This window comes from Zootoca vivipara, chromosome 5 (assembly GCF_965207765.1).
Source record: "Zootoca vivipara chromosome 5, rZooViv2.hap1.1, whole genome shotgun sequence".
Lineage (NCBI taxonomy): Eukaryota > Metazoa > Chordata > Lepidosauria > Squamata > Lacertidae > Zootoca > Zootoca vivipara.
Window position 1 is genome coordinate 47630077 of NC_142588.1, and position 13362 is coordinate 47643438.

A 13362-nucleotide genomic window follows, 5' to 3' on the forward strand; every position below is an offset into this window, starting at 1 on the left:
CCAGGGACAACAAACCCGGCACTCTCCCCACGTCTGGACTCCCAGCTCCCCGTGACCCCTGACCATTGGACAGGGCAGGATTTGGGTTTAATGAGGCCCTAAGCTACTGACACGGGTGGTGGTGTGGTCTAAACCACTGAGCCTTGGACTTGCCAATCAGAAGGTCGGCGGTTCGAATCCCCAAGACGGGGTGAGCTCCCGTAGCTCAGTCCCAGCTCCTGCCAACCTAGCAGTTCGAAAGCACGCTAAAAAGTGCAAGTAGATTAACAGGTACAGCTCCAGCGGAAAGGTAAACGGCATTTCCATGCGCTGCTCTGGTTTCGGTGTTCCGTTGGGCCAGAAGCAGATTAGTCATGCTGGCCAGAAGCGTATTAGTCAACGCCGGCTCCCTCGGCCTGTAAAGCGAGATGAGCGCCACAACCCCCGAGTCGTTCACGACTGGACTTAACTGTCAGGGGTCCCTTTACCACTTTACCTTTTAAGCTACTGAAGGTAATGGGGCCCTTTACATGTCCAGCTGTCCTTGGGCTGTTTTTTGTGTTGAATATATGCTTTATGGTAATTTATGGGCCTATTACTTACATCATAGCAGCCTTCACAACACAAACACTGTTGCTGTATGTAGGTTTTATTTTATTTGTTTTAAATCTATTTTGGAAAAGGACATCCAGGTTATTTTCCTTTAAATTTTTTGGGGGCCCCCAAGAGAGTGGGGCCCTAATCTATAGCTTGTTTAGATTATACGTCAATCCGGCACTGCCATTGGGCAATGCTGCCCAGGAGTTGGGAGTCCAGAAGTACCTGGAAACCTACAGGTTCCCCATCCCACCCCGCCGCGGACCCTGCCCTGAAGGGGGCCTAGCGATGCCCACCCACGCGGGGCCCCATCTGCGCGCGTTACCTGAGAGGCCTACCTACTCCCAGCCCCGCGCTCCCGGAGACGGAGCGACGAGGACAGCTGCTGGAGGCCACGAGGTGGTCTTTTAAACCCAGCCCTTTCTCCTCGATGAAAAACCCCGCCAGAAGCCTAGAAACGCGCTTCAGCTCGCTGCCGCCACGTAAAGAAACAACGCGCACGACGAGGCGCCCCCAACGACGCCTCCCCGACTCTCTCTATCCGCTCCGGGCGCCTCGTGCGCCGACCTCCGAAGTTTTATGCCTAGCTTCGCACCACTCCCCTCCCTCGCGAAAACTGCCGCGTAATCTCAAGGGCGCATGCGCTTGCCTCGCGGGCGACAATGCGCTCTGGTTAACCTGAGGGGGAAGGACTTGGGGGGCGGCGGCGGGGGGGAGAGAAGCCAGAAGTGGGGGGTTAAGAGAAGTTAGGAAGGAAGGCAGTTCGCGCCGTTTCTGCTTTGCAGACGCATGCATGGCCGCATCACATCTTTTGCAGCTTTCCAAACCGACCAAATCCGGCCGTCTGTTCTGGGTGCGAAGGGGCTAATAAAAAAAAAAAGCGCCACATTGGAAGTTCTAAAAACATTTTATGTCGTGGATCTTCGACACGTCCTGTCCTGCTGTTTTCTGCATCATTTAGGTTTCCAAAGGGTCATCATTTAGGTTTCCTGGTGGTTTTATGGACCGCCTTTTGCACGTTGCAAACTGCGCGCACCCGAGGGGAATATTATATGACAGTGATTTTGTACTAGGCTCCAGTGCTACACATCCTCATCGTCGTCCTCCTCTTTTATACTATAAAATCGTTTTTTAATTTAACAGGCAATCGGTTCTTGCGGTGGGGCTGTGAAAGTTTTTGCAGCCTGACTCAGTAAACAGCAGCTCTAATCCCCTGAACCCCGTGCGGGGGGAACCTGAACGGACGCATTCAGCGCAGGTACCAGGGAGAGCCATCCCTTCCCTTCCCGGTTCCCTATTGCTCTTGTTAATGGCACGCCCGTGGCAGATAATAAAAGCTGCACAGCTTTCTTGTGACTCAAGCTGTTAGGCAACGCGAGGCAAGGTGCGCGAGCCGGAGCACTCTTTCCTCCTCTCTCCTCCTCCTTGCAGGCGGATAAACCAAGTCTCGCCCCGCCTCCGCTCCTCCTCTCTCAGCTGAAACCACTCTGGTGTCTGCGGCAGCCATCTTTGTTGATGTGTCAGCTTTCAGTTCCTCTTAGGAGCTTGCAGCAGGAACAAGGGGAGGAGGGAAGGACGACCCCTCGTTACTATTAGCAATGGGAGGGCAGCTACGGTCGCCAAAGATCTTCTGGTTTCCAGCTTCCTAGCAAACTGGTAAGAGCTATCCTGGCAGGGCGGGTGTTTAGACGTGATTTTTTTTGGAAACACAAGCAATGTGGATTGATATAGCTTGTGAGAGCACCTGTTACTAGGCAGGAGGAGTGGGGTGGGGATAGTAGATCTTGTTTGATGTGTTTTGTTTCCCAATTGCTTATTTAGAGTTTGGAATGGTTTCGATGCCCCCGATGCTGAACCTTAATCTAAGGTGCTTCCCGGCATGTTTCCTCCCTCCCCCCCTGCGAAACATTTCTTAGCATAGTAAAACTAGGCTGCCTGTCCGTGTTAGGTTTTTTTTTTTTCATTTCTTTTAACCAGATTTTTAGCTAAAAGATGGACTGAAGTTCCCCCTCTAGAAATTGGAATAAAAACTGGTGTACAGTACATGCTTTACCAGGAAGTGAAATAATAGGTGAGTACCTTGCCCTCAAGGTCACACACACACACATACACATCAGTGTATCATACTGTCTGAATTCCCCTGCTGGTTCACATTTCAGAGATGCCTTTGTACAGGTGTGTGGGTGTCAGCTGTCATTAGAAAGCTTGTCTGTCTAGTAGGCTTTTTGTTTATACATCAAAAGTTGTCAGGTGGCCAAATTGCTCAGGACCTTTAACATTCTGATCTCAAATACTTGTGGTTCTTCTCTGAACGTAACACCTTTTATGAATACTGTACACAACATCAGTATTAACAAGAGATGCTGAATAAAGTATTGTTCTGTCCCATGCAAAGCTTGGGAGGGATTGTATTTACTGGTTTCAGCTTTATTGATGTCAGTTTATTGTGAGATGTGGAATTGGTCTAAATGTACCGTTAGTATAGGAGCAAACAATGCAATACTTTCATTCAGTTAAGCTTCGTAGCTCTTCTTGGTTCATCTGCTGTGCTCTTCTGTTCTGCATAATTTGCTTGCATCTGAGGCTTTCTCTCTCCTTTTTTGAGGGCCTTTTTCTCAATGGAAAATGTTTCTTGCTGTTTGTACCTGCTTCAAAGCATTGAGACTAGAAAAGCTGTTTTTCTATCTTGGTTTCTGCTTTTTCTTTCTTCTGTTATCAGTTAGTAGCCTTTAGATATTGCACAGCAAGTGTTTTTGCTAATCATCCTCCTGAGATTTAGAGCCTGATTCTATATCCCTGTTTGTTTAGGAGTAATGCTACTGAATTCACAGGCATTTACTGCCAGGTAAGTGTGCATAGGACTGCAGCCTTTGTTATTGTCTTTGATTTTGAGCTATTAACAATGGGCTCTATGGCTTCCATGTTGGAAAACCAGAAGGCCTTATTGCCTGTAAAACCATACAATATTATGAATGATCACTTACATTATGGCCCTGGTCCCAGAAAGCAGTTCATTCACAAAACCATTCCACACAGTTTTTCCACTGTATATTTTAATGCTGCTACAAGTGTCTTCCTGGGCTGACTTTGTGACAGATAAAATCCTATGTACTGAAGCATTTGTTTCAGTAAAGTGCCTTTTCTCATTTTGGGGTGGGTGCCTTTCCCTTTGTTAATAACATTATATATATATAATATAGAGCTTGGTTATTGATGTATAATATCCACATAGCTTAGGTAAAGGTTAGGGTTGTCTTGTATTTCAAATTTGATCTGTACACTTGTTAATTGTTGTGAGCCATGCAAACAAAAGAACTGTTATTTGAAAGCCTTGCTGTGATGTGATTCTAAGGCCAGCTGGTATGAGCTGCTGCTACTAGATCTGTTTATTTTAAAAATATTTATTTCCCATCTTTCTAGGCAAAAGAGAGATTCAAGGCAGGTTCCCAAAATAGCAAAAATAGTCCAACATTTATTAACATTAAAGGATATGTAAAGAAGAAATACTGAAAAGTAAGCCAACAATATTGATAGCTGAAATAGCATAATAATCTCACCTCAAAAACTTGGCAGAACAAAGGTATTTAGGATTGGTCTTAAACATCTGGAATGAGTGTATAAGATGTTTCATAGCACCTACTGCACCATTCCAGTGCCGTGATCTGTAATACTCTGTTGCCATTTCAGGCCTGTTTCTCTATATTCTTTGCCTTTCTATGGTTCAGTGTGCCCAGAGCATAACTGATCAGAACTTATTATTTACAAAGTTTTAGGTGTTGCTGCCAAGTACTCATAGTGTAGGTATTTGCAGAAAGAGCTGTGCGCTACTGCTTATCACGCTTTATCCAGCTGGAAGTGGAGGGCCAGTGCTGAGTCTTGGACTCAAACAGTTGAGGGTTCAAAATGGATTTAGTGTAAGGGCCCTCAGCTCTTTTTAATTTGCCTCTGACAGCTGTAGTTATTTCAAGCTGTTGCAGCTATGCATGTATATGTATATAGGATCAGGTTGACAGGTTAACTGCATTTTGGCAAGTGTCTGAATAATAAATATATCTCTGCATAATGTCTGTTACATTAAAAATACATTCTCAGTTTTAAGCAACCATTTTTAGATTGAAAAAAGGAGCAGATTGGATATAGTAATTTATTTTGTCAATAAACTATTTTAATGCCTGTTCCTTTTGGAACTTGATTGATTGGTTGCTACCCCCTTACTGTGCTATAACCCAACATGAGAAATGAATGGGGATTAAATGTTGAGCTGTAAATCTCCTGTTGACAGAAAGGAGCGAAAAATAATGGAAGAGAGTTACCTCTCAGAAATCAGTGGTTTCTGATCAGAAACATGCTTCTGAGTTTTTCTACTAGGCTACCACACCCTTGCTTCCTATCTAGCTATTATTTGGCTCTGTGTAGAGACTTAAATATCATTTATGATAATAACCATGTAAAGAATACTTTCAGTAGAAATACCACCTTTATTAGATTTATGTTCTACATTGATACGTATTTTAGTTAAATCCCGACTGCAGTTTGTAAATCCTGATGTTGCCTATCCCAAACTACCAAAAATAAACATGAATAACAAATCCAGTTTCTGGAAGATGCTTTGACTTTGATTTTCCTGGGAAATGAAGTTCTAAAGTTCAGGGAAAACGCCTGTGTATGCTAGTTCTGATTTATTGCATGGGTGGTAAATATAAGATTGTGTTACTAGATGCTCTTAAGCTTAAATGAAATACAGAGATGGGCCATGTAGGGCTTTCTCGGTCATTATCAGTGCCCTGAACTAAGCATTGAAGTAGTGGTGTCATGAGTTTTCAAGCAAAGACTCAAGCACGATCAGGCAAGAACATCCTTGCTTGAAACCCCAAACAAACAAAACGCTACTCTCATCAATCCTATGGGCATCTCCTTCCCAAAGGTCCAGAAACTTACTTTGGGGCAGAGGAAATGCTGGCAGATGCTCCGCTCCCAGAATCCTTGGCAGGAAATAAATGCTATATTCACCATTTCTTCTAAGGAGAACACCCCAAAGGGCTTTCCCTTGTGGAAATAATGTGGAGATTGTAATTTTCCTGCAGGAGTCCCTGATCAGAAATGACATTCCGCCAGGGTCTACGTCGGAGTATCTACTGCCTGCACCTACATCTTTTCCCCTGCCCCAAACTGAGTTCCTGAACTTTAGGAAACCGGGGAAGGCAGTGGATGCTTTGTGAGCTCTTTAAAATCTTTGTGACTTGGTTGTTTAGAATTTTCAGAAAGGCCCAACCCCTTTGTGAGCACACAGTTGGGTACTTCTACAACACTGGAACTTTGGTATCATGTATTGATATGTCCTTGTGTATTTTTTTGAAAATGGTACTTACTCCCAAGTAAATGCATATAGGATTGCAGTCTTGGTGTCCATATGTGCAAAGTTAGAATACTCAGAAGCAGATTACCTGGTAGCAATGACCATACTACAGTGTGCTTTATGAACATGGCAAAGGAGGATGACTGCAGGTTTTGTTGTTCATTTGCAAGGGAATGCTTGTTGACAAAACACTTACTGGGTCCACAAACAGTAGAAATGCTGTGTCCACAAACAGTCAGTAGAATAACTGAAGGCGATTTACTTGTTATCATGTGATTTAGCAATGGATACCAGTTATTTCAATATCTTGGTGTAGCTGATAATATGGCTATGTATACAAAAAGAGAGGTGCAAGAACTTAAGCCTGCCAGGAAGTGATGTCTTCTGCCATGAAAGCCCTGACCCTTAATTCTCAATTTTGTGGAGGACTGGCTATGGCTACGGAGTGGTGAGGAAAAGTCACTCTGCCTTTGTTTTGAGGTGCTGTCCTTTATTAGTAAGCAGAGGGTTGAACACCTGCTGTGCAATGCAATCTTACACATGTCTATTCAGAAGTTGCACAGACTTCAATGCCACTTACTTCCATGTAAGGGTGTGCAGGTTTAGCTATCTTTTCTGATGTTGGCTCTTGGGCAGTGATGAGAAACAAGCTTTAACCTTTGTAGCCCTGCAAAAAGGGAAGGGGGAGGGAACCAGTTCTTTCCAGTCTTGCAAATCTGAAAAGTATTGGATCATGGAGCCTAAACTGCATAATAAGAGAGTTGTGTTCTGCAGAATGGGCAATGTCCCAGCTGCTAGAGGTGTACACCAGCCACAAAATCTGACTTGTTATTTGTACCTTGGGGAAGCAGCCCAATCTATTTTGCAGCTGCTTTGTGTATTTCTATTTCGACTAGTTACTCAGGACCAAATTAGACATGTGAAAAATGAAGCTGTGCTCTTCCTACCCCTCCACCCCACTCTGGCTGTCCAATGTACTATAATGGGGAATCTAAACATGACTAACTTATTTCCTCTCGCCAGAAATGGATAGAATTTTCAGGCATAGGAGCCCCTCCAGAGTGGATTGAGCCTGTCAAATAGTAGCTTTTGTGCAGAGCACCAAGGTTTGTTTGTTTTTGTTCTTTTAAAAGAAAATTAGCTTATGCCAGAATTGGATGCAATTTACAGACACGATTGCCCATTCTGAGGGAGAGAAAGCTTGCTAAATTTCAGAATGATTGCTACAGTGGCTCTGCAAATAACAAACTCACTGTTTTGTGGTGGGTAAATTCATGGGGAAAAGAAGACCTGGGTAGGTGAAAGAACGTGTTATCTCAAAGGTCATTGGTGAAAGGTGTCATTATACTGCACACACAAGGATACAGCCTCTTCTTAGGTACTACTGACAGCAGAACTGGATGCTGACCGTTGGTCAAAACTTTTCTTGATACATCATATGTATTTCTAGCCAAAATAAGTTTAAAAGCCAGCAACAGCCTAAATGACAAAGGGACTGCTCTGTACCTGAGTGAAGATGGTGGGGTATTGTTTTGACCCTCTAGTCTAGGTTTTCTAACCACAGTGAATTAGTTTTCCAAGGCACTCCAATCACATTGATTTAGGAGATGGATGCTAAAGTAACTACTAATAATTGTGTTTGCTGTTCTCATGGATCTCATGCCTTCCCCTATGTCAGTCAATAGAGAAAGAGATTGACAGAGAAAGTGGGAAAGAGAGAGAAATTTCATAGAGAATGAGCAATGTTCTAACACCACTACTGACTTTTTTAAAAATGCATTATTGGTTTGTAACAAGAATGTGACTTTCAGCTTTGTATGTTATATTTCATACTGTATTTCTGATTGCAAACCCTTAAATATTCACAGATCTGTGTGGTCGCATAACTTTAGTTTACCAAAGATTTTCCTTCCCAGCTATTTTATATAATGCTCAGTTGACTTGTTCCTGGTGTTAATCCATTTCGTTAACTATTACCTAACATTGGATTGGTAAAAATACAGCCCATGTAGTTAAGCAGTATACTGTAGTGAACTTTACCTTGGAAATCGTCTATAAGCAAATCCAGAACAGAATGCAGATCAGGTCATTCTAGGAAAAGTCTTATGGGATGACTCATGGAGGAAATAAAATTAAGAAAGCAATATTAAATATTGAAAAAGTAGTGAGATACTGGAAGCGAAGAAATCTACAGGTGAGCTGAGGGTGTATAGCTGCTGTTGATGTTTAGCATCAGTCACTAGATAGTTTCAGGCATTTCATCTTAAAACCAAAATGGAGTATTTGCAACCTTAGTCCTTTTTTTTTAATGAAACAAAATAAGAATGTAAAGAAAAGGCTGTCTATTAATTTAAAACTTGGGTAATTTTTAGTATTGCATTTTGTTTGCTGTCTGTGGGCTGTGTTGCATGCGGGTGGAAGAATGAACTTGGAGAACTTACTTGGGCAAGGTCATGTTCTGCAATAGCAAAGGGACAGCAGATACAGCCAAGTGTAGTCTGTCCAGAATTATTTATTTACTGATGACACAGGCATTCAACAAGCAGTGTGGAATAACATATTTTCCTATTAATACATGTGCTCTGTTTAGACCAGGATTTGAATATTGGGAGCATCTTCCTTGCCTGCCCATCCTCCTCCTTCACTTCCTAGTTTGTAGTAACCATAGGGTTTTGTGTGTGTGTGTGTGTGATGCCTGAATTGGTTACCACTAGGCATAGTTTAGCTTCAAGTCCACTTCAAACCATGACTCCGACTCCAGTTAAGAGCCATGTTATGGCTAGTTTGCCAGATAGGCCCGGAGATAATTTCAGTATGTAAGGAGGGGGCAGCTTGGTACATGTGACATCTGAATGTGGCTAGAGTACTGGGAAAATGTTAACATCTCTATGGAAAATTGATCAGTCTTTAGGAAAGACATTGAGATCCCAAACAACCATTAAGAATGCATAATTATTAAGGTTTCTAAAAAGAGAATGGAAAGGTTCAGCCAGGAAAAGAAGTCAGTTGCTGATTGCCCGTGAGCTTTCATACAGTATTTGTGCTGTGAAGGGCAGTTATTTGTGTGAAGGGCAATTCTTTATAGTGTTTGCTTTTCTGCCCCAAGAAATTCTAAAGGACATTGAAAATTCCCACTCCTATTTTTTATTCTGTACATCAGGGTTCATCTTTATCAAGTTGCATTGGTGATCTGGCTTGTTTATCTTGCTTTGATGCGTTTTTTTCAAAATTGGGACCAACAGATACTGATGAAAGTAAGCAACGTTGAATAAAATGGTGTGGTACTGCCTCAGCTTCACACCTCCCCTCCCCCTTTTGTTAGCAGTAAATTTTATTTTGTCAGTACCACCCTATAAAATATGTTAATTTTTTTCTTCTTTAGATCTTGTTCCTGTTTGTTCTAAGGTTTTTCCCCATACATCTTTTACCAGATGTTTAGAGAGTGATCAGTGCTATTAACATGCTACTGTAATAGGCAAGGAAATAACACTGATTTCATTTATTATGTTTATGTGCTTGTCCTTTTGAAGTGTAGTTATACTGTATTTTTAAATATCTACAAGGACTTCTGATTTTACTAACTGATTTGAAAGAAAACATTGCATTTAAAGGGACAGCTTAAACAAATTTCTAAAACAGGCCTTATAGCACAGTCTCTTGAACTTTACTTTCACAATAAGCTATAGAAGCTTTGTTCCTTTCTAACAAGGCGCAGCTCCCACTTATCTGTTGGGAGCAGGAATAGTCCACACAAAGGTTACACTTAAACAGCGTAATGTTATTTCTTTTAGTATTGTGTGGTGACACTTCAAATACTATTAAACTAAAAATAATACAGATCTTGGGCTTCTAACTGGAATAAAAACATTTTATTTGTACACTTCTTTATCACTTTCTGTGACGGCAAAGCAATATTTGTTGTTTGCCAAGAATTAGAAGATACCAACTATAAAATAAAGTGCTGGCTATAGAGCATCCTGTTTACTTTGCTTTTTTGACTTTAAGACATCTAAGAAAGAGAGGAAATGAGCTATTTGTTTTATGCTCAGTTGCTTAATGTTCTGTCTTAAGAGATTTTATATTTGGATTGTAGGAAAGTCTTAATTATATATATTTAATGAGAAAACTATTCTACTAGCAACAAATAAAAATAATATGCAGGTGTACATAAGGAAGCTTCTTACTATATGTCTTGAAAAGTGCTTTGTCTATCTTTCTGGCCTCTATGGGTTTGGAGACATCTCAAGTTATCATCGTAACAATCCATTAATCCAGGGGTTCACAGTGGGTAGCTGGCAACACCTTACCTGCTTATTTGCTGATGACATTGCCATCATCAAGACCCAAAAGCTGCTCTTCCAGAGGTAATTGAAACTATAAATTATTGTTGGGTGGTGTTGGGTTTCTTTATAAACTATGACAAATCAGAATGTGAACTTGCAGACTCAACCAGACTCAACCTGATATTAGATGATCCACCAAACGTGTTCTACCTCCTTGCAATGTTTTGGGGTTCTGATTCCTAGGAATCTAAACAAATTGCTTCATTTAAAGTACCCTACTTCCACCCCGCAACATATTGTAGAGGATTTGAAGGCTGGGCAGGCTTTGATTTTTTTCTATTCTGGGGATGGTGGCTGCTGTAAAAATGGTAGCACAGACCAGAATCTTGTTTCTATTTCAAGTCCTGTCGATTTCACATAAGAAGAGTTTGGATTTGATATCCTGCTTTATCACTGCCCTAAGGAGTCTCAAAGCGGCTAACATTCTCCTTTCCTTTCCTCCCCCACAACAAACACTCTGTGAGGTGAGTGGGGCTGAGAGACTTCAAAGAAGTGTGAATAGCCCAAGGTCACCCAGCAGCTGCGTGTGGAGGAGCTCTTGGCAACTTCTTATTTATTGCTGCAAAATTAAATCCAGCCTGGGAGGCTGGGGAGTCCTTCATTTACCAACATATTTTGATGCCTTTCAGCTATGGCAAATGTTCTGATGATTTTAGCAGATTGAGCAACATCTTGGGTTGCACTGGATGTACAAGATTCTCCTTCTCTCCCTCTAATTGTGACCCCCTTTTTGCTCCCAAAGAGGTCAATATGGAAGTCTTTATTACACTATAGATATGTGGAACAGAAGGTGTAAGAAACTAGCCTCCATACCCTCATCCTTACCCATCCTTACCCTCATCCATACCCATACCCCTTCCTTATATACCACAATTTCAGGCTCAATATAAATTAACAGTATCTAATATTCTTTCCAACAACCTGCAAGACTGTTATGAGAACAACATGCCAGTTACAGAATCACAACTCTCGGAACACTTGAAAGATTCAGGAGTAGATCAGCTACATATCAAATCAGACTGGCATCATCTTGAAAGATCCTATGTTACATGGTGCAGCCACTAGAGCCCTCGAACCTTATGAACATCTAGCTGTGGAAAGCACCCAAAAAGGCAGGGTCTTTCCACTTACTGCTTTGAAATCGGTGTGAGAGATGAACCCTATAGGTGAACTGAAAGATTCTCAGTGGCTTAAGATCTGGTCCACTTATCCCTTTAGGTCCATGTCTGCTAACATTAGGGAGAGGTTCAGTGCTGGTTTTTAACTCTGGTCTGACTAGCTCATACTGTAAGATCTGGTTCCCCGTTATGCTGGTGGGGTTGTAAGGTACGAGGAACATATTTGCATATGTGGTGGAATTGTAATTATGTACACAAATTCCATAAGCAGGTTCCAATTGAGATAGGTAGTATTGTTGGCAAACAAGTCACCTTGGATGCTAAGCTATGTCTCTTATCTATTTTTGATGGTGACAATGCCAACCTTACTTCTCAACAATTAATTCTATATCTGTTGGTTGCTGCAGATATGGCAGCATCTTGTTATTCTGTGGTTTAAAAAAGTCATATTCATTGCCATTTCTGAAAAACTGACTCAAAAAAAATACTTTGCTTCTGCTTGGGAGCCGTTTGTGATTTATATGACCAAACAATCTCATAGTTGGCATATTCCCACTAAATAAGTTTCTTTGGCAACATTCATGAACATTTGGTATGGTTGGTAGAAATATGAACCTTGCATTGCACCATGGAATATATTTTATGCCATTCATTCTTTTTAAGCTTTCTATGATTATTATTTTATTGTAAATTTATTCTTCCTGTTTTTAAGTACAGATAGGATGAACCTGTTTAATCATCAGCTTGTCAAATTCAACCCTTTGGAATGTTCTTTATTAGAGCCACTTAGGCTGTAATGTTTTTATTATATGTGATATTTTATATGTACTGTATATATTTTAATTCATAGAATCAGAATTGCAGTGACCCCAAGTCCAACTCCTACAATGCAGGAATATCTACTAAAGCATTCAAGACAGATGGCCATCCAACATTGGTTAAAAACCTCCAATGAAGGAGAGTCCAAATAAATTCTACTAATGCTTTATAGATATATATAGATTTATACATACCCCAATTTGGCACCAGGGTTCCTGAGGTGGAACAGGCAGTCTAAAGTCCACAATTGTATGCCAGGTGACATTTTGAGTCAAGATGGTTTTCCAAAATGTAACTTTGCCCAATTTGGCAGGACAGTTTCAAACTGCATTGATTTGGATGCCTCTAAAGATACTGTCATTCCAGTTTTACATGACAGCTCCCAAGATCAAGGACTAGGTTTTGGTATATGGTTAGATACCATTGGACATATCCCTCCTGTCTTTTTCTCAATAAAGGTCATCCATAAAGGTAACTAAGGCTGATTTCAATCCCATACTGTGGTCTGCACCCAGATTGGAGAGGATCTAAATAATCAGTGTGTCCGATACGTTTATATTTTAATCAGTTTCTGTGAGATAAATGTTAAATCACAACACCTATCATAAATGTGTTTCAGATAGGCAGAGAGATAACAGGTTTTAATAGGCAATATGTTTTAAGCTGGCATTTGAAGGAAGAAGAAAGAGGTAGTATCACATAGGTTTTCTGGGAGAGAGTCACATATCACATGTAAGGCAATGCCTTAAACATATATGCAGTAACCCCTGTTATCTAGTAACACACCAGAAGAGCCTTTAAATGTAAACAAGTACAATGTCCATCAGTTCTGTGAAAGATCAATTAATTGCAATGAGTACAATCTGCTTCTATCGCCTAGAAGTCATACTGTCTGAAGAAAAGCCATGGACTTTGTCCCTTCATAGGGTAGAAAACAGGAAAAGCTTTTTACATTTTTTCACCATCCTATCTGGTAACAGGAGGGTGGGTGGAGTTGGCGCAGCTATATGACCTGCCCAGTAGCAGGTCTTTCAGGAGTCCCAAATCAAGACATTTTGCTTGTAGTAAACCCCACTGACTAGTCACGGCAAAGGGCGGGCCAAGTTTTCAGTGTGCAGTTAAGCCTTTTGTTGATTAATCAGTTGAATGC

At 41.3% G+C, this 13362-nt stretch overlaps 2 protein-coding genes across 6 annotated transcripts in view; one reads left to right on the forward strand and one right to left on the reverse strand.

Annotated features, from left to right (window-relative positions):
- The window catches only part of TDRD1 (tudor domain containing 1), a 34491-nt gene extending 33297 nt beyond the window's left edge, over positions 1-1194 (reverse strand). Inside the window, exon 1 of the mRNA XM_088670548.1 lies at positions 902-1194. The gene's annotated coding sequence lies outside the window, so the exon portion shown is untranslated. The remainder of the gene's footprint in view (positions 1-901) is intronic.
- An 871-nt stretch (positions 1195-2065) lies between these two features.
- The window catches only part of CCDC186 (coiled-coil domain containing 186), a 41881-nt gene continuing 30584 nt past the window's right edge, over positions 2066-13362 (forward strand). The window contains exons 1-3 of one of the 5 annotated variants that reach the window (XM_088670550.1): positions 2066-2232; positions 2554-2647; positions 3385-3421. The gene's annotated coding sequence lies outside the window, so the exon portion shown is untranslated. Of the gene's footprint in view, positions 2233-2553; positions 2648-3384; positions 3422-9449; positions 10297-13362 lie in introns of those variants that run through there. The other 4 variants (XM_035132455.3, XM_088670551.1, XM_035132453.3 and 1 more) reach the window with 4 other exon arrangements.